This window comes from Panthera uncia, assembly GCF_023721935.1.
Source record: "Panthera uncia isolate 11264 chromosome B3 unlocalized genomic scaffold, Puncia_PCG_1.0 HiC_scaffold_1, whole genome shotgun sequence".
Taxonomy (NCBI): domain Eukaryota; kingdom Metazoa; phylum Chordata; class Mammalia; order Carnivora; family Felidae; genus Panthera; species Panthera uncia.
Window position 1 is genome coordinate 108,707,957 of NW_026057582.1, and position 21,319 is coordinate 108,729,275.

Below are 21,319 nucleotides of genomic sequence, written 5' to 3' on the forward strand. Positions count from 1 at the left end.
CCCCTTCCTGTGTGGACCCAGACTAGGAACAGGCAGAGGAACAGGAAGCAAGTTTCCCAACGTGGGAGCTGTCAACTCCAACTCATGCAGGTGGGCATGACTCCATGAGGCCCCCGGAGCAGAGCCATGAGCCTCTGACATGTGGGCCTCCACTGCTCTGAGGAACAGGGTTGAGGACATGCTGTCCCTGTGCCCTGCCTGCTTCCCTCCACTGTGAGTCACCACAGCACTGCCCGGGGAGGGCTGGCCACTCTGTGGGATGGTGACTTATTTGACACACTTAATTAGCCTATTTCCATGTAACATGTTTTAACGGAGGCCATTACAGCCTAATAAAAGGAAACAATAGCGCCATAAATCCCAGGATCAATAGAAGGGAACGCAGTGAGGCTGAGAGTGGCTTCCTCTGAAAGAACCAGAGGGGTTTCAAGAATGCAATTCCCCTTGAAATTGAAGGATGGGGGGAAAGAATGTTTGCCGGCTCGCTCGCTCGTTCCCTCTCTTATGCATTCAGCAAATATTTAGAGGGTACAGACTATGGGCCACTCTCTCCCGTAAACTCCTAGGACGTAGACAAAAGGCAAGGTCTAGTGGAAAAGAAAGACGCACAATTCAGTGTGGCCAATCCAATGAACAAGACCTGGAGGGAGAGACTTCCTGGAGGAATATTTGAATGGGTTTTGAAGGATAAGCAGGAGTTTTCTGGGTGGAGAAGAGAGTGGGGGAGGACGATGGTAGGGGCAGGAGGAGCACATGGAGAGCACAGAGGCAGGAAAGGAGCACGGTAAGTTTGGGGAACAGAGTATGAGACAAGCAGAGAGCAGAGACACAGAGACATGGGAGAGGCTGTGGCTGGAGAGGTATGTTGAGGCACGGTGGGAGAGAACCCTCTCTGCCAAGCTAGAGTTTGGATTCTTTTGAGATCCAGCGGAGTTGAAAGAGATCGGAGGGCGCAGTTACCAGAGACAAGTGCTCCAGAGAAAACTCCTCGTCTCGGTTCATTCCGTATCCCGGGCCTGGCACCCTGTAGCTTTGCAGTCTCCCAGGCAAACTTGCTAGGGACACCACAGCCACTTCTGCTTTGTGCCCGAGCTCACAGCTTTGGGGGCAGGACTGGAGAGATCGAGGAAGACAGCAGAGGAGCAACCTACCTCTTTAGTTGGAAGGAAGGGGCTGGATCAAGAGAAGCCTGCAAAGGTGTTTGGAGGGACACATGAGACATTCACACTCCAGGAGTCTCCAGGAGACACTGTCAGCTCTTGTTGAGACAACGTGCCAGCGCAGGATACACGTTTTTGGCTGATTAGCCATATGGCGAAAGCATCGTATAGCAAGGTCACGGCCACCAGCTTAGTCTGCTTTCCCGAAATCTCACGAGTCCATGGGTTGTACTCAAGAGGAGAGCTGGATTCTTAGCTTAGCTTTGCCATCAGCCATGATTTCACTGTGGACTGCCCGCTCTATCTGTCTGAAGTTCAGCTTCTCTTATGGTAAATGAATTTTCCTCAATAGTTCTCTCCTTCACCAAAGCATCCAACCAAGTCCGGTTGGTTTTACCACTCAATATGGCATCCTTCCCTCTAGTTGAAGCCACCATCAGATGTCACTTGAGGACTGTTGGAATCCCTGACCTGGAATTCTGACTTCCAGGCTTGCTATGCAGGGTGTTCATCAAGTCTGTGAAAAGATGGAGGAATTTAGGCTGTGTGAGCCACATATGTCTATGCTCTTCTTTGGTGGAAACAACCCAATGTCCACCAACTAATGAATGGAGAAACAAAAATGTGGTATGTCCATTCAATGGAATATTACTTAGCCACGAAAACATTATACGAAGCGAAAGATGCCAGACGCAAAGGGCCATACGTTATAGGTTCCATTTATAGGAAATATCCAGAATAGGCAAATCTATAGAGACAGAAAGTAGGGCTGAGGTGAGATGGGGAAATGGGGCGGGTGATAGCTAAAGGATATAGGGTTTCTTTTTGAAGAGATGAAAGTATTCTGACATTGACCGAGCAAAGGTTGCAATTGCATTGCATTGACCGAGTAAAGGACTCTGAGTATGTTAAAAGCCATTAAGTTGTATATTATAAATAAGTGAATTATATGGTATGCACATCATTTCTCAGTAAAGTTGTAGTAAAAAAAAATATCTGTAGCTCACAGGCCATATAAAAAGAAGCTGCAGACCATATTTGGCTCATGGACTATTGTTTGCTGATCCAGAGGCTCTATGTTCCTGCCAAAATGAATGGCCTAAAATGCAGATCTGGTTTTGTCTCTCCCCTGCCAGGAAATCTTCGATGGCTCCCTATTACCCGTAAGATAAAGAACTAATTCTTTGGCTCTCATACATGCCCTTCCACACTCTGTCTCCCGCTAGTCTTTCTAGTTTCATGCCTTTCCATCCCTCTCCATGCTACAGCTGCACGGATGAATATTCGTATCCATTGACACTCCCCCTTGGATTTGGTTTCTGTCGCACCCTCTGCCTTTGGTATTTTCGAAAGTTCTTACTTATCTCTCAAACTTTCACTCAGGTATCCCTTTCCTTTATGGAGCCTTCTGTAGCCTCCCCAGGAAAGGGGATCGCTGCTACCTTATGTGTTGTCTTGAATTATATTTATTTGATTAAAGATAGGCTTGCCTTCATAAGACTGTGAGCTCCTTGGCAGCAGCAAAACAGGAACCCTGTCTTTTCTTCTTGGCCCAACCAGCGCTCAGCACAAGCCCCTGGCATGCAATCAACATTTAGTAACTGCTTTCTTGAAATGAATTGAAGCCCAGTGAGAAGCTGACTAGCTAAATGGCATCAGAGGAATTCAGCAAAATCTCGCTGCAGAAAAGGCTCTTGGAGGATATCTAGTAACCTAAGGCCCTCATTTTCTGTGATAAAACTTGCCTGGATATGGTAAAACTTGCCCGCAATCATCCAGCAATTAGAGGCTGAGGCATATCTAGAGTCTGAGTCTCCACCCCCCACCCCGGGGCTCCTGTGTGCACACCTCCATGTCTTTCTGCAGTCCCTTCCAACGTTAACACTCTGGCAATCAGGGCAGTTTGCCACAGCCAGGCTTTATAGCCATCTCCTTGGCTCAGCTAAGCCAAACATCCCCATGGCCACCAGCCCACTTCTCTCTCCCTCCCACTCTGGGCACTCTTGAGCTCCCTAGAAGGGGTCAACTACCTCAGGAGTGGCCAGAAGAGTGGGCCAGAAGCTCCGGGCAGTGCTGGCTGTAGGAACAGAGAGTACGGCCCACCCTCTGATGCAACTGGAGCTGGAGGTTGGACCCCGGCTCAGATTTGGATCCCACAGTTTGATTTATTGCATTGGGTACTTGTTCCATACATGTTTTTCCTATGCCTGGGAACACCCCAGGCTGACTGTGGTTTTCTCTTTCTTTTATCGTGTGTGTGTGTGTGTGTGTGTCTGAGAGTAAGAGACAGAGACAGAGAGAGACACACAGAAACAGAGACAGAGAAAGAGAGGTATTTCTGAGTCAGATACAGGATCAAGGTCCTTGGAGACTGCTAAAGAATTAAAAAAGATTCTGGATTTTACTAAGGCTTATTCCTCTCCTGCAGGCACGTGTATAGCCAGCTACAACCTCTGTAGCCTGCACAGCGCCTACTATGTGCCAGGCACCTGGTCCTGTTGAGCCTCATGCCAACTCCATGCCGTAGGAGGGATTGCCCTTGTGTTCAGGACAAGGGAACCATGGCTGAGAGAGCCAAGCCATGCTTACGGACCTGGTTAGCAACGGTGGAGCCTAGACCCAGAGTCGAGCCTTTGTTTCTGCCACCTGAGCCCTTGAACCTTCTCCTCTATAGGAAGGGCCTCCTCTGGCCAGACACCAAGCTTTTACCATGACAGACATGTACCCACCCCACCCCCCCTTCTTAGAGCTTCATTGGTATTTGTATGGTGCCATTGCCAGCAGCCTTGTGGATAGCTTTACTAAAACTGATCAAACTCCAAGCTATTTTGGGGGTCCACCTGTATGTTTCGTACCGATTCTCTGACTTATTAAGGTGCAGATCAGCCATTCCAATGTCTCCCATTAGCAGAGGAAGAAATCAAGGACTGGGTCAAGCGACATGCCCAGGGCCAGCTAGCTAGTTGATGACTGAGCCGCGATGCAGGGGTCCTTGTCTCTTGTGTCTCAGCTCAAGGTCTTTGTGTCCTGCTGTGTTGCCTTCATGCTACAAGCTCTCTCTTTCCACGGAAGTGATGACCCCATCTCGTCATTTCTACTTTAGCTGTGCGTAGTACCCCTCCTCATATCCTTGCGATGCTCTCTTGTCTCCAAGGGTGGAAATAGCACAACAGCTGAGGAGCCAGGAAACGCAGGCTCTGTCCATGGTTTCCGTGGTGCTGGCTTCTTTGAGTTCTTGAGTCTAAGGCGGCCCCCGCCCGGACAAAAGCCCATATACTGAAAAGGCCTTCCCCGTTTTAGAGATGAGACATGGAGGCCAGAAAGGATGGAAGCGACTAACCCAAGCACACACAGAGATGACAGTCAGTCTAAGACTGGAAATTGTTGCCCCCTGCTGCCAGGTGTAGCTGTGGCTTTGAGGAGCCATTTGTCTTTTCCGGTGGGTCCTCATGAGCAGGGAAGCAGATGCCAGCTTTTTTGAGGAAGTACGTCCTGATGCTCAGTGTTGCTTGAGTTGTAAGAAGATTCTCTGAGAGGTAGTGAGCTCCCTGTGGCCGGAGATGGCCAAGTAGAGGCTGCATAAGCCCCCGCCCAAGGGAGTGTGGAGCAGACCGAAGAGGGCTCCGTGACTTTGGGCTCAGTGCCTAACCCAAAGGGCCCATGACCCCAGGATCCAAGACTCCTGCCTTTCCTTCTGGGAGAGTAGGGGAGCAGGAAGGGGTGGGGTAGTAGCTTCAAAGACAGAAAAAACCTTCTACCTAAAGAGGTCCCACTGTTGGTCGTCAACCAAAGGTTTTGTGGGACGTTCGCTGAAAAGTAGGTCTGAGCCTTGTAATTTAACCTTCGCTCCCGAGGGGGTGTCTAACTAGATGAAAGGGTACAGCACTTAGAGGAGGTTACAGAACCTCCGGCGGGGGGGGGGGGGGGGGAGGGGGGAAGGGGGGCGGAAAGGAGCCCAGGAAATGGGCGGGGATTGTCCCAGACACTCAGCTGGATTTGATGGGGCAGATGAAAGTGCAGGAAATGGCCCAGCATTCAATTCTGGGCAGCAGCCTGGACATCTTCACGGACCAGGGGCCAAGGGCCTCGGCATCCAGGGATCCTTGAAAGCTGGCGTCCAGGGACGCCTCTTCCAGTAGGTGAAGCAGATCTGGAAGTTACTTCTTCAAAGTTTCTTCCTCAGCTTGGGGCCAGCCCAGACCGAATGTGGTTTCCTGTCTTTGGGGGTGAGGCTGTGTGCGTGCGTGTTCGCTACCTGCCTTTTGCTGGCCGCAGGGTTTGTGTCCATCCCAGGAGCCCAGGACTCTCAGACCTCAGCCCGACGTGCTGAGATGTTCTGGGACCCAGCCAGATACCCGTGTACCTGGGTAGACCGCAGTGAGTGCTAATGGGGTGCAGCCCGCAGACGGGTGAAAGTGGGGTGGGGTATTGCCCCTGGAAAATCAAATAATAGAAACCATAAAAAATAAAACCATGCAAGCGATAGAACTCTCCTCACGTTAATTTTGCCTCCCCTAGATTTGCTGAAATCTTTGCTGCCTCATGTTACCTCCATGTTCGAATCTGGCGTAAGTCTGGGTCTGATTCGACACCAAATCAGCTAGTTAAAAATCTCCTTTGTCTCTAGGTCTTTCAGACAGCACCCTCGCTTCCAGACCGTGTGCCCCCATAAAGGTTCGAGAGTCACTGAGAGTCCCTGCTCAGAGAGACTTGGGATCTAGATGTGGTTCTCCCCCAGCCCAGCTCTGCCAAGCTCACCTCACCTCGCCAAGCCTCCATTTGCCGGTTCTGTTTGAAGAAAGCAATGCCTGGCCCCATCCTACCTCACAGGGCAATCAAGCCTCGGGGGGGTTGGAAAAGTTGTGAAATGCCAGGTCAGTCGCTTCCAGCTGATTCTCACCTGCGAGAATTTTGCAGTGACTGCTCCAGACTCTGCACACATGTTGTGCTAGGCCCTGGGACCTAGCCATAGCAGGACCTACCCGCTGCCCCCACGAGCTCAGAGCCCAGCCTTGTTTCTAGAAGCGGACTCCCAGTCTGTGTGGTTTTGTGCCTAGGTAGCACAGAGTCTGTGTGCCTGTGATGTTTTGGCGATGGGAATTCTTACCATGCTTGCCTCCCTCCTCGAAATGTTCTCACCCTTTCCCCGCCCCACATGCTCTCTCTGCAGGAATGTAGAGCGGGGGTGGGGGTGGGGTTGTATGCCCTCTTGTCCATATGGCAGTTGAGGCCAGTGAGGCTCAGAGTGAATGACTCAGCAAGACCCCATAGCAAGATGGCGGCTGATGGGAGACCAGGTCTCCTACCTAATTTTTTTTTTTTTAAATAGCTTATCAAGATTTACTATACCTTTGCTTTCAACGCACGGGACATAGAGTGTAGAGATTTCATACTGAACAAATGATATTCATTAGGCCAAAAGAGGAAATGACATGGAGGAATTTGCATTGTTTCGCCTACGTTGTTCGAAATACAAATATGCAGATTTTGACGCCGGAAAAAAAAAATCTGAGTTGTGTTTATCAGGGACTTAAACTGAACCTAGGACTTTTTCACACCTCCATTAGAAAGAACACACAACAACAACAACAACAACAAATCCCAGAAAAAGAAATAGGCTAAAAGTTCTTTGGCTGCCGAGGCAGTCAGGACTCTTGCCTTATGCCAAGAGAGGTGACATCTGGCCGGAGATGAAATGGCCGTGTTTCACTTTGTGCAGTTTCCCGGCTTGCTGACTTGTGATACTATAAAAAGGTGGCTGGGAAGGGACCAGACTGTGGGGACCTGGGAATGTATGTCACAGGAGCATCAGATGTACGCATCGCTTTCCCGGCAACGAGTTGCAAAGCAAAAAGACCGGGGAAGCTCAGGGTTGGAGGGGCCGGGCAGAGTCTGTGTCACTAAGGGCCAGGAAGGATGGGTGACCCAGCACCGGAATTTCACCACCACCCCTGGGGCTCAGGATTAGTAAAGGGAGGACCTCTTAGGGAGGACCCTTCCCAGCTCCTGTGGACCGAGCCTGGAGGAGTCAGTGCCTGGAGATACCTCCATGTCGTCCGAGGCCCGTGTAGACAAAGGAAGGATCAATGTGCCTGGACTAGCCTTTCTGCCCTTCATCAAGGGAAGATGTGGTCTTTGTCCCAGGCTTTTCCAAGACTGTCCCCTTGAGTTTTTCCCATGGAGGTCACCCACTGGACACCTGTGGGCTTTATGTGGGCTGGAGACGGCTTTTATTTGCTGGGATTTTCTTTCAGGAACTGTAATTGCTGCCGGCATTGAAACACTGGGCGTTTTCACGTTAAAAAAAAAAAAAATCTGGCCTTTCTTGAGAACCTGGGAAATCTGGCCACACGGGGCCGAGTGTCCGCGTGACCACCATCGCTGGAGCTGGTTCAGTCCCCGCCACCCTTTGGCCCCAATCCTGTTTGCCTTGGTCCCCACCCAGCCACTCGCTCAGTTTCATTACCTTCCTGGCCCCGGGGCACGTGCATTTGTGACCCATGCCCAAGTCCGTCTTCGTTTTCTAGACAAGGGTGCCAAAGACCTGGTGTAAGAGGCGTGGAAATTGATGCTCTGAGGGTATCTCCCCTAGCTTAATATTTGTTGTCCCCGTCCCCCCCCAGCCCCTCCCCTGGGGATATCCCCACTCTTTTCAAGCAGCTCCAGGCTCTGCTGGCTAAAAACAGCTGGGCCAACAGGAGGCTCAGAGACGTCGGCCCTCGCCCCACGCCCACCGTGGAATGTGCCCCAACCCCCCAAGAGCCATCGCAATTTCCAGATTAAAGATTCCAGGCAGGCTGGGGCATATTTCCCACCCAGTGTCTGGGGCTTATTTTCTCCTTCAAGTCATTACAAGTTCGAAGTCTCTAGCAACCCAGGGTCTTGAAGGCGTAGCTGCCTTTCCTGACAGCCCGGGCTGTTCAGACACCAGGTTTTCTCTGTTCCTTTTCCATATGCCCCGCTCTAGCCTTTGGTCTGGGTGCAGCTTGTCAACATTAAATAAGCACTTCTTGTGGTTCACTCATAACAATTCTTTAGATCTTGGAAGCCAGGCTGTGGAGCTCTGCATATGTATAGATCTCATTTTCACACAACAGTCTGCTTAGCAGATGGGGACCCAGACCAGCCTCCAACATTGAGCTGAGAGTTAAGATGTGGGAAACTAGGTGGCTTTTAACCAGCCCGGACTGCTGTCAGTGTTCAACCTTAGAGAATTTTCACAGGGAAAAGAAAAAAAAAAAAAAACAACAAAACCCAACAACAACAACAACAACACGCACACACGCACACACACGCGCGCGCACACACAAAACCAACAAAACCACAGTTTTCCTTGCTCCCCCAAACCAGATGGCAGATGGTATGGAACCAATAAAACACAGACTCGAACGTTTGTTTATTTAACTTTGAATGTAATATGGCTTTGTGGTCTCGCAAGGAAACACCAACCTTCCAACCAAAGAGACGACGGGTTAGTCGAACTTCAGAGCGGCACTTGGAGGTGCTTCTGAGGAGGCCATAGAGAGGGGCCAGGGGCAATTAATGGCCAGACCCCAAGCCCCGTGGCCCGTTTGCCTCTCTGGGTAAAGACGCAGGAGGTCCTCACGCACGCTGACTGACGCTTGGTTTCTGTTGCTGGTCTTTTGTCAAGGTTCAGTCCAAGAGGCAGCCTGCCACATGAGGAATGTTTCTGCATCATTTACAAAACAGCTGTGGAAGATGTCGCTCCGGGCCACCAGTGCGAAAGACCATGAGAAAACGGCCCGAGCCCTTGAGGAAAGGTGCTCTTTCGTGGTGCATTGGGGTTTGTGATGTCAGAGCACGAGAGTTGTGTGGTTCACTTTTTGCTTTGGCTTTCCAGAGACCTCAGGCGAAATTATACGCTCAGTTGAAATAACTATCGCCATTAGTTAAGATTCTTTGGGTTACAAGTGGCGGAAACCCAGCCCAGACACCTTCAAATAAAAGGATAATTTATCAGGTTAAGTAAGTGCAGATGGCTTCAGAGATGGCTGGGTTCAAGGGCTTCATGGTACCAGGGCTCCCTTGGAGATAGGCTTTTCTACAAGGCAGTCCCATACCTTAAACTGCCCGCAAAATCACATCCTACGAGGTTAGCAACGCCAGCAGAAAGAATCTTTTCCACCAGCCCTGTCGGCAAATCCTGCTTGGCAGATATGCTCGTTTTTTGAACTAATACAGGGGCCAGAGACTTGGGGGTACTCTGACTGGTTAAATCTGGGCCATGGTGACCCTCCCTGTAGGTGGGAAGGGGGCCCAACTTAGCACCACCCTAAGCACATGGAATATATTCCCTATTGGAAATATGGGGTGAGGGAAACTAGGCCAATAGATGTCTACTTTAGCCTAGGATTCTGGCATAGCTTTCTGTTCTCTCCACGAATTCATTCTCTCTTTCTCCCTTTTGAAATGAAGTTAGTAAATATGCATCTTTCATGGTAAGCAATCCTAAAATTATGGAAAGTGGAAGTAACTTATTCTGCACGAGTGAACAGTGAAAGATTGAACATACTCTAAAATATAGGGTTCTTTGGTAAAACGGAGCCATCGTTGGTTCAGAATGCCAAAGTGAAGGGAGGTGGAGAGTTCATAGCGTGGGTTGTGGATGAGCTCACAGAGGCCCCGGGGTCGGGGGTGGGGCGCGGGGCTGCCTTGTTCGAAGTCTGGTTGCAAATCAACCGCAGAGCCTGGAACTCGGAACCTGATTTCAGATCCAGGGCTCTCCCCGTTCCCTGTCCAACTATGGTTTCTCATCTTCCTATGTTGCTCTCCCAAGGCCTGACCCATGTTCCTTTTTCAGACCCCTGTTCTGGAATCTTCTATGAAATGGGTGGCAAAAGTTTCTTGCCAACGTAAGAACTTACAACTGGTAGGAGTAAAACTTAACAGGACTCTCCCCTGCACTATTTGGGTCTTCAATACCCAAAAGAATGCATACTTTAGGAATGATTTCTGCATCAGTTTGTTAACTGCCAAGTAACAGGTTAGCACAAATGGAGCAACTTAAAACAACACACCCATTTATCACCTCACAGCCTCCATTGATCCGGAGACCAGGTGTGGCTCAGCTGGGTCCTCTGCACAAGAGCTCACAAAACTGCAACCAAAGTCTAGGCTGGGTTGCAGTCTCATTAGGAGGCTCAACTGGGGAAAGATGCACTTCCAGGCTCACTCGGCTTGTGGCCAAAGTCATTTCCTTGTGTCCGTATGACCAAGGTTCCTGGCTTTTTGCTGCCTGTGAGCTGGAGGCCTAGGACCCTTAGATCCTAGAAGCCAGCCCCCCCAGTTTCTGGCCACATGGACTTTCTCGACACGGCTGATACCTTCCTCAGGCCAGTGAGGAGAAATGCTCACTCAGGTCTGGAGTTTTATATAAAGCTCCATAATCATGTGGTTGAAAGCCCATCATCCTGGCCTTATAACATAACCTAATCATGGAAGTGCTGTCCTTTGCCATAGACGGTTGGGTAGAAGCAAGTCACAGATTCTGCCAGGGTGGGAATTATTCGGGTGACCTTGGGGTCTTCCTCCACGAGCCCTCACACCTTGGTGAATCACCCTGCATGTACCCACGTCTATGTAACGGGGAGCACCTGCCCCGTGCCAGGCAGTACCCTGGTCTCTGCAGACGGCCAAGTGGATATGTCGGACCCAGGAGCAGATAGTGGCCCTGTGGCAAGGCAACATGCCAAAGGCTGCATATTTGAAGGGTCTGGGGTCACAGGGGATAGGGTCTCTCCTTGGGCTGGGAGAGCAGGGCAGAGGGCCAGAGAGGGCTTCCCAAAGGGGCTGACGCTGGCACAGCCTTGATGGATTGGTAGGACATCAAGGAAGAACAGAAAGCATGGCAGAGGAGGCCAAGATGTGGAGGCAAAAAGGCAAGGGGGATCTGGGGAACCACAAGTGATCCGGTGTGACCGATACAAGTGCACTGGGGAGATGGGGGTGGGGCCAAGTCACCAGGGACTTAGACACCAAGATTAGAAGTGTCTTCCTTCTGTGGTCCGTCGAGGGCTGCCATGCGGCTATAGTTGGGGTATTGGGGGCAATGGCATGATCAGGTTGGGGCTGCAGAGAAAGAGGTCTCCTAGCAGGAGGCTGAGCAGGGAAAGTCACTGTGGGTACTAAGGAGGGGCCTCCTCCCCCCCACTCCCCGACATAAACCCCAGGGAAGGCAAACCTTCTTAGAGCCCTTTCAGGCAGCCAAGTTGTCAGAATGATGAGTACTGCAGCCCCGCAGCTGAACCAAAGAAGAAAAAAGTCCCAACAAGCCCCATTTCACTGCCCTTGACCTTGCAGTAGAGCTCTAAGTGCAAAATCTGTCATCTATTAATCTGTTAGAAGTTGACAAAAGGGACTTTGATCAGAGGTTGTTTTTTCCCCCCTTCTTAAGTTTCCTGATGACACATAATAGCCCATTTCAGCCGGAGGGCCGGAAGCGCGGCCCTCATTCTGTTCACTTCAACCCCAGTGGCCTCCCGCCCCGTGGCTCTCTCCCCGCCCCGATATTAATTGGCCTGTAAGTGGTTACATGTGTTCCTTTTTATGTGTCAGTTGGAGTCTGTTATTTGAACTTCACAGCTATTTGGGAACACAGAAGTGATGCTCTGGGCCCAAGTGGGGGAATGGAACAGTCCAGAATATGTTGCACTGGCTCCCACCTCCTGATTCTTTCCTTCCTCTATCCCCGGAGGTCTTAATGCCTCCCACTGCCACCCCCACCCCCACTCCCTCCCCATCATCCCTCTGAGTTAGGCACCCCCCAACACTGCAGCCCAGCTCTTGGAACCATGAAGTTCACAGCCAAGAAAAGCCTCGGGGAGTCCCAAACTGTAGCTTCTGGTTTTAAAGAAATGAAAAGCCCTAGAGAGGGGGAAGGGTTTTTAATGAAAATAACATTTGCTGAGGGGCTATCATGTACGTATTTCTTACATGTGTTCTCTTGTTTCATCCTTAAAATAACTCCATGCGTTCAGAACCACATTGCCACTTTCAGATGGGGGAATTGGAGACTCAGACTCTAAGCAAGAAGGCTCTAGGGCCAGATTGCCAAGATTAGGTCCTGCTTCTAACTCTTACCAGCTGTGTGATCTTGGGCGACTTGTCTAGCTTCTCTGTGTCTCAGATTGCTCCTCAATAATGGATCTACTAATAGCACCTACTTCAAAGGGCTGTTGGGAGAATTAAATTGATTGAGGGTTTTCAGGGGCTTAGGGCAGGGCCTGGGGTACAGAAAGCACTTAATATGGGTCAGCTGATGCTGCTCTGCAAGGCAGTGTGGCCCTGTAGTGCAGAACACTGCTTCCGGAGGGAGAAGCCCTGGGTTTGAATTTCAGCTACCCCAGCTTGCAGCGTGAGCGTGGGTGACTCACTTATTCACTCAATTTTTCCATCTACATAATGGGGATATTCCTGATGGTTGGCGGGGGGTGGGGGGGCGGGGAGTCCCTCAATGAAATGCTTATTTCCCCACATAATTACCTTGGAATGAATTTCACTGACTGATAAACCCCATTCAACCTCACAGAGATTTTCACCTGATATTTGGTGACTCATTTTATCTTCGAGAATTTTACGTTTTTAAAAGTAATCTCAGTGCCCAACATGAGGCTTGAACCCATGACCCTGAGATCAAGACTGGCGTGCTCTACGGACCGAGCCAGCCAGGCACCCCTAGTGATCCATGAATGTGAATGGACTTCAAAAAATTATGTGTCATATCATCAGCGAGTAGAGAAGATTTTTGCATTTAAAAAAACAATGGAAAAAGCAAAGGGGGGAATCAAACCAAGAATAAAATAGGGTTCTTGAAAAGTAACATTAACAGACCAAAAAACATGTTAAATAACACAACATTTGGAACATGAGGAGAACTCTCAGAAAGTAAAACCAAGAGATAACCAGATTGAAGAGAGGAAAGATAAGAAAATTGGAGGGTATATCTAGGATATCCAGCATCCAAATAGTCAGAGTTCCAAAGAGAGGAAAACGGAGAAAACACAGGGGAGGCAATATTTAAGGAAATAACACAAAAATAAAAATTCTCGGAACTGAAATCATGAGTTTCCTTGACTGAATTCACCACATGCTCAACACAGCCAATGATGAAAAGACCCACATCAAGGCAAATTATTGTGAAATTTCATAATACCATGGATAAAGGGAAGATATTGAAAGCTTCCAGAAAGGAAAAAATGAAAAACAAAAACAAAAACAAGACATGTGTAAGGGATCAGGTTATAGGATGGCACTGGATTTCTCAACACTCAGTTCTGGAAGCTGATTTACACCCTAGAATTCTATACCCAGCCAAACTATTAACCAAGTGTGGGCTTTCCAGCAGCAACACTGAAAACTAGAAGCCAAAGAAGCAATGTTTTCAACATTCTGACCAAAATACTGATTTGCAATGTAGAGTTTATGTCCAGCCAAATCACAATCTATCAGAGGCTCTAAGAGCGTTTTTAAAACACAGATTTCTTCCACATTTGCTTTCCATCTTTCCCGTCTCAGGATGCTACAACAGGGAGTGTTCTGCTAAAAGGAGGGAGTCAACCAGGGAAGAGGCAGACCCGGATCCACAAAGAAGATAATCCTGTGGTGGAAAAAGAGAAGGGATCCCTAAGAGCATGGATGGCAGTCGTGGCCTGGATACCTCGCTCCCTCTCATCCTGCCGTCAAGGCCCCACCTTACGGTGGCTGGCACTGTGGCTCCCCTGACAGCTGACTGACTCTCCATCAAGCCCCATCTGCTTCCTGAGCCTCCCCACCGCAGCTCCTGAGCCCGCTTCCTCCCAGACCCCTCACCGGGCAATGGAAACTTCTGGAGCCGTCTGGTGCTGCCTTCTGCCATCCAGGCGTGAACGCCCCGCCCCGGTCGCCTCTTCTTTCAAACAGGATAATAATCACGGCGCTGAAGTCACAAGGTCACGGTGAGGACGGAGCGAGCGGATGTTTCCGAAGCAAGAAGCACGTAGAACGGCACCTGACGCGTGGTGACGCAATACTGGCGTCTGTTAAGTGAAATACGTTACGGAACGACGTGAAGGTCAACCTGTAGTAGATTGGAAACACATCAGTTTAAACTTCAGCCGCGGCTGAGGTGAATTCGTCCTCCCCTCGTGGTCACCTACACCAGAACGCTCCCAAACTGGAGGCTTTTGCACTCATGATGCCATTACGAGTCTGACCACATCGCTTCCTGCTGATCGCGACTGAGCGACGCCTACCCGAAGGGAGGAAGAAGCTGGAGTCTTCTCTTCAGCCCAGGAGCCTGGCTCAGCTGTCCTCTGTAGAGTCACCTTGACTCAGCCCTCCCTTGCCAACCATCCTCCCGCTGCCTCAGCCAGCAACTCGTGAGCTGGAGGTCTCCCGCCTCCAGACCTTCAACCATGCTGTTCCCTCTGCCTGGACTGCTCTTCCCCATACCACCCCTTTCTCCTTTAGCTGCTTCCTACTTAACCCCTTGGATCTTAACCGGGTCATCCTTTCTGCTGAGAAGCCTTCCCGGGACCCAAAGGCGATTAGATATCCCAGGGTACGTTCTCCTGGTGCCTGGGATACGTTTAATTCTTCTTCTTCTTCTTTTTTTTTAATTTATTGTTTTGAGAGAGAGAGAGAGAGAGAGAGAGAGAGAGCAAGTGGGGGAGGGGCAGAGAGAGAGAGGGAGAGAAAGAGAATCCCAAGCAGGCTCTGCACTGTCAGCGCGGAGCCAGAGGCGGGGCTCGATCCCACCAACCATGAGATCGTGACCTGAGCCCAGATCAAGAGTCAGATGCTTAACCGTCAGAACCACCCAGGCCCAGACGTCCTTCATTCATTGAATGTATACTTCCCGAGCGCCTCTACTGACTAACATGCCATCCTCGAAGATACAGCAACGACCCACATAAACAGAAGCCCCCACCCTCGGTGAGGTGAGTGTGCTATTTGACGTCTTTGCCTTAATGACCCTCAGCTCCATGATTATCACGTACGTGGCGGGAAACAGGCTTTGGTAACTATTTGCGGAGAAATGAGCCACGGGAACACTGCTGCCTTCTCTGGGAGTAGAGCTGGGGCTGGGGGACCTTCCCCGTCCTATTAAACTTGAAAAGAGCTCCTAGTAGCACCGGCAGGAAGCAGGGGTGCTGACAGGCAGTTTAGAGCAGTTTAGTGGCAAGTTAAGAGAACAGAAGCCCCACCCAGACAGAAGGGCGCTGTGGTTTCTTTGGCGAATGTGCCTCCCCCTGCTCCCCCTCTTCACCTCCTGTTCATCTGGCCATGCTTGTAACCAGGCCAGCCTTCCAGATTAACTGGGACTGGAAGGGGGGCCGGGGGAGGGGCCTTCATGAGTGGGTAACCCTGTGACTAATCCAGAGAAACAGCTCTGGCCCAGCGGTTCACCCCGGGCTTGTTTGTGTCTAATTTCCCCGGGGCAAATCAGCCCCTTATAATTTCACTCTGAGGTTTAGGGTTTCCCCTAGAGCTCGCGGGGAGTCAGGCCAGGATGTTTTGCGTAAGTGTGGGAAGTCTTGGAGTCGGAAGTGAGAGATGGGGGTCGAGGTGAAGGTGACACAGGGTGGGGGGGGAGCACCCTCCCCCTCCCTCCGAAGGACCTTGGCCTCGACCCCCACGCTCTGGGTTGTTCCTTTCCAGGCCTTGTTGCAGAAGAGTCCAACAGTGACACCTAAGGAGAGAGAGGATTCAGCCTTTTTCCCCTGGCCCAGGGGGAAGGTGGGGAGAGGAGTAAGAATTAGGAAGCAGGAAGCTCTGAACGGGTGAGAAGCAATGGGGCTGCGTCTTTGGTACCCGAGCCAGGCATGGAGCACGCTTCCCACTGGCTTTGTTGGTGAGCGGGAGGAACTCGCAATCTCAGAGCGGATCCTCTGGGTTTGGAGCCCAGCTGTATCACTTCTGTCCCATAAACCATGCATTTCTCTTCCACGGGTCCCCTCTGTCCTGGGCTCCGGCAGCACAGACACAAAGGAGATGGTTACTTGGCGTTTATTCTTGAGAAAGTCCCTTTCTGTCCCCAATCCTCACTAGGTACGAAAGCCTCCTCTGCCTGCCTCAGAGGGTCATGAGGCTTCCGCAGGGCAGCGCTCTGCACGTGACAACGGGCTGCAACATATGTGCTTAAATAGCAGAACCCTCTTAACCAACCTTCAATTAACCAACTCTCTGGATGGCTGGAGGCTGTCCATGCCCCTCAGCGAGCGCTGTACCCGCGCCCAGGACACAACCAACCCTTGAAGCTAGCAGGGAACCCTCTGATCTTCCCGGGCTCATTCTGAGTTGGGGTGTGCTTCTCAAGTGCTACGTGTGTTCATTCTCAATCTGTACCCGTCACTCAAGTTCAATAATGCAATAATCATTCCATAATGCACTGAAGTACGAGTGCAAAAAATTAGAGTTGTTTCTTTGCAAGCGAAGTGGAGTGCTTTGGAGAGAATCAACGCATGCGGTAACCCAACAGCGCTCTGGTGAATTAAATGGAAGTGAGATAACAGTACAGGTGAAAGGGAAAAAAAAAAAACAAAACAAAACCCAAAACCTGTGAAAGTGGAGTCTTTGGTGCTCAGCTTTATGTCTTCGCTCCGCTGTAAAGAAACAGACTGGACATCGTCGATGGCACTTCGTGGATGTGGCTTCTTGGGGGGAAGATAACAGAGGCATCTAATAAGCTAACACAAATGACTCCCCACTCTCTGTGACTATTTGGGCCAAGTGACCCCGAGAAAGCTGGATCTTCTCAGGCTCAAGAGGGCTAGTCCTGTAGAGAACCTCTGAATTGGGAGAGGCTTTGTGGTCATTAGGAGAGGCTCTCTCTGGGGTGGGCATGTCACCACAGACCCCTGGCTAGGTGGCTATGCAGGCTTTCTGTGAATGCCCCCGTGACTCAGTATGCCTGAGTGTGTAGCCTGGCTCATTTTGAATTGTATTTTGGTAAGCATGCTTGACTCATTTCATCTCCCCTTACTGTGCTCCTTGATGGGCCCTCATTCACCTACAGGTGAAAAATCTCTGTTCAGTTAAGAAGAAAGCGGGTCCAGAGAGAGGCTCACGCTGTAGGATAAATTCGCTTACTATAATCTCAAGATATCAATTTTCCCAGCAGGACAGGGTCATCTTATCCCTTCAGATGAGCCTCTATTCTTTCCTTACCATCTCTCCCAACCCCACGACCCAGCCCTTCTTGTAAAAGATCTACCATTGACTCCGTTCATACAGATTTCTCTCAAGATTCTACCTGATCCCTTCTTCAAGTTGGTAGGAAAATGCTGTACCGTGGATCGAGACGACTTCTAATTCTAGCACTTCCTAACTCAGAGACCTTTGACTGTATACTTAACCTCTTCTAAAAGCTGTGGTTTTTTTCATTTGTATAATGGGAATTAAAATAACCTATTGTGATGGTTCATTCATTCAACAATTTTTTTTTAGTACCCACGATGTGCCAAGCACAGTGCTGCCAGGTGCTCTGGGCACAGAAGTGGGAGAACCAGAGACCTTCTGGAATACCCTCAGGAATGAAGCTGCACTGCTTGATTGATGGGCTAACTCAGGGGTTGGCAAACCTTTTCAGTAAGTGACCAGAGAGCAAATGTTTTAGGCTCTACCTGCCACGGTGGCACAAAAGCAGCCATAAACAACACATCCACAAGTGGGATGTGGCTACCTTCCAATAAAACTTTACAAAAACAGGCGGGGGGCCAGATCTGACCTGTAGGCAGTCGTTTGCCCACTTCCGGGATGAAGTGTTCATACCCTTGGACTGAAGGCCAGTTCCAGATCACTCCAAGAAGGCGACTTCCGATTGTCTGCCTGTGGTACATTTAGCCCTGAATGCAGGGAGTGCTTCTGGAGGGTCTCCAGATGTCTTTCTCACTCTCCACAAGCATCATTCCCTTCGCTTATGTGGAGCTGGGTGTCATGGATCCCTAATGGCTTCCCTAATGGCAAAGTTGAACCCAATAGCATTCGGTGGTCTCTTTCAGCAGATTCAACAAGCATGCCAAAGAGGTAAGAGATCTGTACGGGTAGGGAGGGAGGTGACATCACTTCTCCCCTCTGGGAACCAGTTTGCCTCTTTTAAATGGTGAGACCAGTGGTTTCCCAAACTTGAATGCTCATCAAATGACTAAGTGTGCCTGTTAAAAAATGCAGATTCCTAGATCTCTCCTTTGGAGCCATTGTGTTCGATTCTAGGGACGGCTCAGGGATTCTGGACTATTAACAAGTCCCTCGGGGGATTCTGAAGGAGGGCGCTCCAAGGAGCATAGAATTAGACCTCAGCTAGCTCTGACATTCAGTGGTTACCGACAGAATAAAGGAAGTCTGTCTGCTTTCGCCAGGCTGGGCTGGGCTGTGGTGGAACAGAGAATGGTAGTGGTGGGGATCGTTGTCTTGTCTGCAAGGACGTGGCAGGATGTGGTTGACCCAAGCTTCCTGTGAATGGGGGAACCAGAGAGCAGGGGGAGAGATTCACACCCCAGCACCAGGCTCAGCCCACGTGCTCAGAATGTGCTCAGCAGGTACTGGGAAATGGGAGCCTGGTTCCACCTCCTCTCTGTGACCTTAGGCAGGCCATTTCACCTCTTAGAGCTTCAGTTTCCTCATGTATAAAAGGGGAATGATGACAGGTCGTTTCAAGGACAGCATGAGGACTAAATTGAGTAATGCTTATAAAATCTCCCTCTTAATTGGTGGTAGGAAATTCTCTTTCAGTGGGATGAGTGTCCTCCTAAAAAGACCCAGGGCCGAGAGTCAGAAGCCTGCTTCACAGGCTGGGCTTTTTTCAATGACTCACTGTTCCACCTCGGAGTGAGTGAGACCCTTGGCCTTGCTGGGCCTCATTTTGCTCGGCTGTAGAATGGGATGCTAATGCACCTGTGTTTCCCACCTCCTTTCCCAGGACTCTCTTGAAGGCTGGCTGAGACCGTGGGGTGGAAAGTGCCCTGGTGCTATCAGGGACCATGGCAAAAAATGTCTGAGACCATCCTTGTCAAGTAGGGAGGTTGCTGTCTTTTACAATGTCCTTGCTTTCCTTTTTTTTTTTTTTTTCTGTTTTAGACAGAGGAAGTAAGAAAACAGGATCTCTGAAGACATCCTTGTTGAATACAATCTTCTCCCTTTGACTTATTATTATTTTTTCCCTGAACTTACCAGTTGATTAAGAAACAGTCATGGATTGAAGAAGACACACAAAAAATGGAGAGACAGTCCATGCTCATGGATTTGAAGAACAAATATCATTAAAATGTCTACGCTACCCAAAGCAATCTACACATTTAATGCAATTCCTATCAAAATACCAAGAGCATTCTTCACAGAGCTAGAACAAATGATTCTAAAATTTGTATGGAACCCCAAAAGACTCTGAGTAGCTTAAACAATCTTGAAAAAGCAAAGCGAAGCTAGAGGCATCACAATTCTAGACTTCAAGTTCTGTTACGCAACGGTGGCAATCAAAAGAGTATGACACTGGCACAAAAAGAGACACATAGATCAACAGAACAGAATAGAAAATCCAGAAATAAATCCCCACAACTATATGGTTAATTAATCCTGGGAAAAGTGAGAAAGACTATTCAATGGGAAAAAGACGGTCTCTTCAACAAATGATGTTGGGAAAACTGGACAGCAACATGCAGAAGAGTGAAATTGGACCACTTTCTTTCACCATACACAAAAATAAATTCAAAATGGATGAGAGACCTAAATATTGGACCTGAAATGATAAAAATCCTCAAGGAGAACACAGGCAGTAATCTCTTTGACATCGTCCATCGCAACTTTTTTTTTTTTTTTTTTTTTTTTTTTGCTATGTCTCCTAAAGCAAGGGAAACAAAAGCAAAAATGAAGTCTTGGGACTTCATCCAAGTAAAACCTTCTGCACAGTGAAGGAAACCACCAACAAGACTAAAAGATCTTTGCAAATGATCGATCTGATAAAGGGTTAGTACCCAAAATATATAAAGAACTTATAAACTCAACATCCAAAACCACAAATAATCCAATTAAAAAAAAATGAGAAGACATAAACAGACATTTCTCCAAAGAAGACATCCAGATGGCCAACAGACACATGAAATAATGCTCAGCATCACTCATCATCAGGGAAATACAAATCAAAACTACACTGAGATATCACCTCGCACCTGTCAGAATGGCTAACATCAACAAGACAAGAAACAACAGGTGTTGGTGAGGATGTCAAGAAAGGGGGAACCCCCTTGCACTGTTGGTGGGAATGCAAACTGGTGCAGCCACTGTGGAAAGCAGTATGGAGGTTCATCAAAATGTTAAAAATAGAACTACCTTATGATCCATCAATCACACTCCTGGGTATTTACCCAAAGAACACAAAAACGCGAATTCAAAGGGATACCTGCACCCCTATGTTTATAGCAGCATTATTTACAATAGCCAAGATATGGAAGCAGCCCAAGTGTCCATGGACAGATGAGTGGATAAAGAAGATGTGGTGGGTATATACAACAGGGCATCATTCAGCCATACAGAAGAGTGAAGTCTTGCCAATTGCAACAACATGGATGGAGCTGGCGAGTATAATGGTAAGTGAAATAAGTCAGTCATAATATACACTATATGATTTCACTCATATGTGGAATTTAAGAAACAAAACAAACGACCACAGGGAAGAGAGAGAGAGAGAGGATCCATGAAACAGACTCTTGAACGATAGAGAACGAACAAATGGTTACCAGAGGGGAGGCGGTGGGGGGATGGGTGAAATAGGTGATGGGGATCAAGGCGTGCACTTGTGATGAGCACTGGGTGATGTAGGGAAGTGCTGAATTGCTCTATTGTATGCCTGGAATGAATACAACACTGTAGGTCAACTAATTGAAATTGAAATATGAACTTAAAAAAAAGTACAGCTAAAGCAAAAACAAAACAAAGGAAAAAAGAAACACTCATGGGATACCAGCTGTGGACGTAGCCCTGTGCTAGGTGCAGAAGGAGGGGGTGGGGTCCCACACTACGGAGGCTCACAGTCGGGCTGGGAAGATAACGCCGGCATGCGTGGGAGGTGAAGCAGCAATGTAACGCTCCTGCTGGAAATAATGGCGAGAACGAAGAAGTTGAAGGTACTGATCAGTCTTCATACAGGCGCACCATCCTGCGGTTCA

General features: G+C 49.1%; 2 long non-coding RNA genes across 3 annotated transcripts in view; one reads left to right on the top strand and one right to left on the bottom strand.

Moving 5' to 3' along the window:
• The window catches only part of LOC125908924 (uncharacterized), a 27,752-nt gene extending 18,853 nt beyond the window's left edge, over window positions 1–8,899 (top strand). Inside the window, exons 4-5 of one of the 2 annotated variants that reach the window (XR_007453483.1) lie at window positions 5,788–6,034; window positions 8,812–8,899. This is a non-coding gene — a long non-coding RNA (uncharacterized LOC125908924). Of the gene's footprint in view, window positions 1–5,787; window positions 8,560–8,811 lie in introns of those variants that run through there. The other variant, XR_007453482.1, reaches the window with a different exon arrangement.
• LOC125908926 (uncharacterized) lies at window positions 8,552–14,220 on the bottom strand. Its single transcript, XR_007453487.1, has 2 exons — window positions 13,989–14,220; window positions 8,552–9,115 (listed from the first exon to the last, which is right to left on the bottom strand). It is a non-coding gene; the product is annotated as an uncharacterized LOC125908926 (long non-coding RNA).
• Window positions 14,221–21,319: the final 7,099 nt, after the last annotated feature.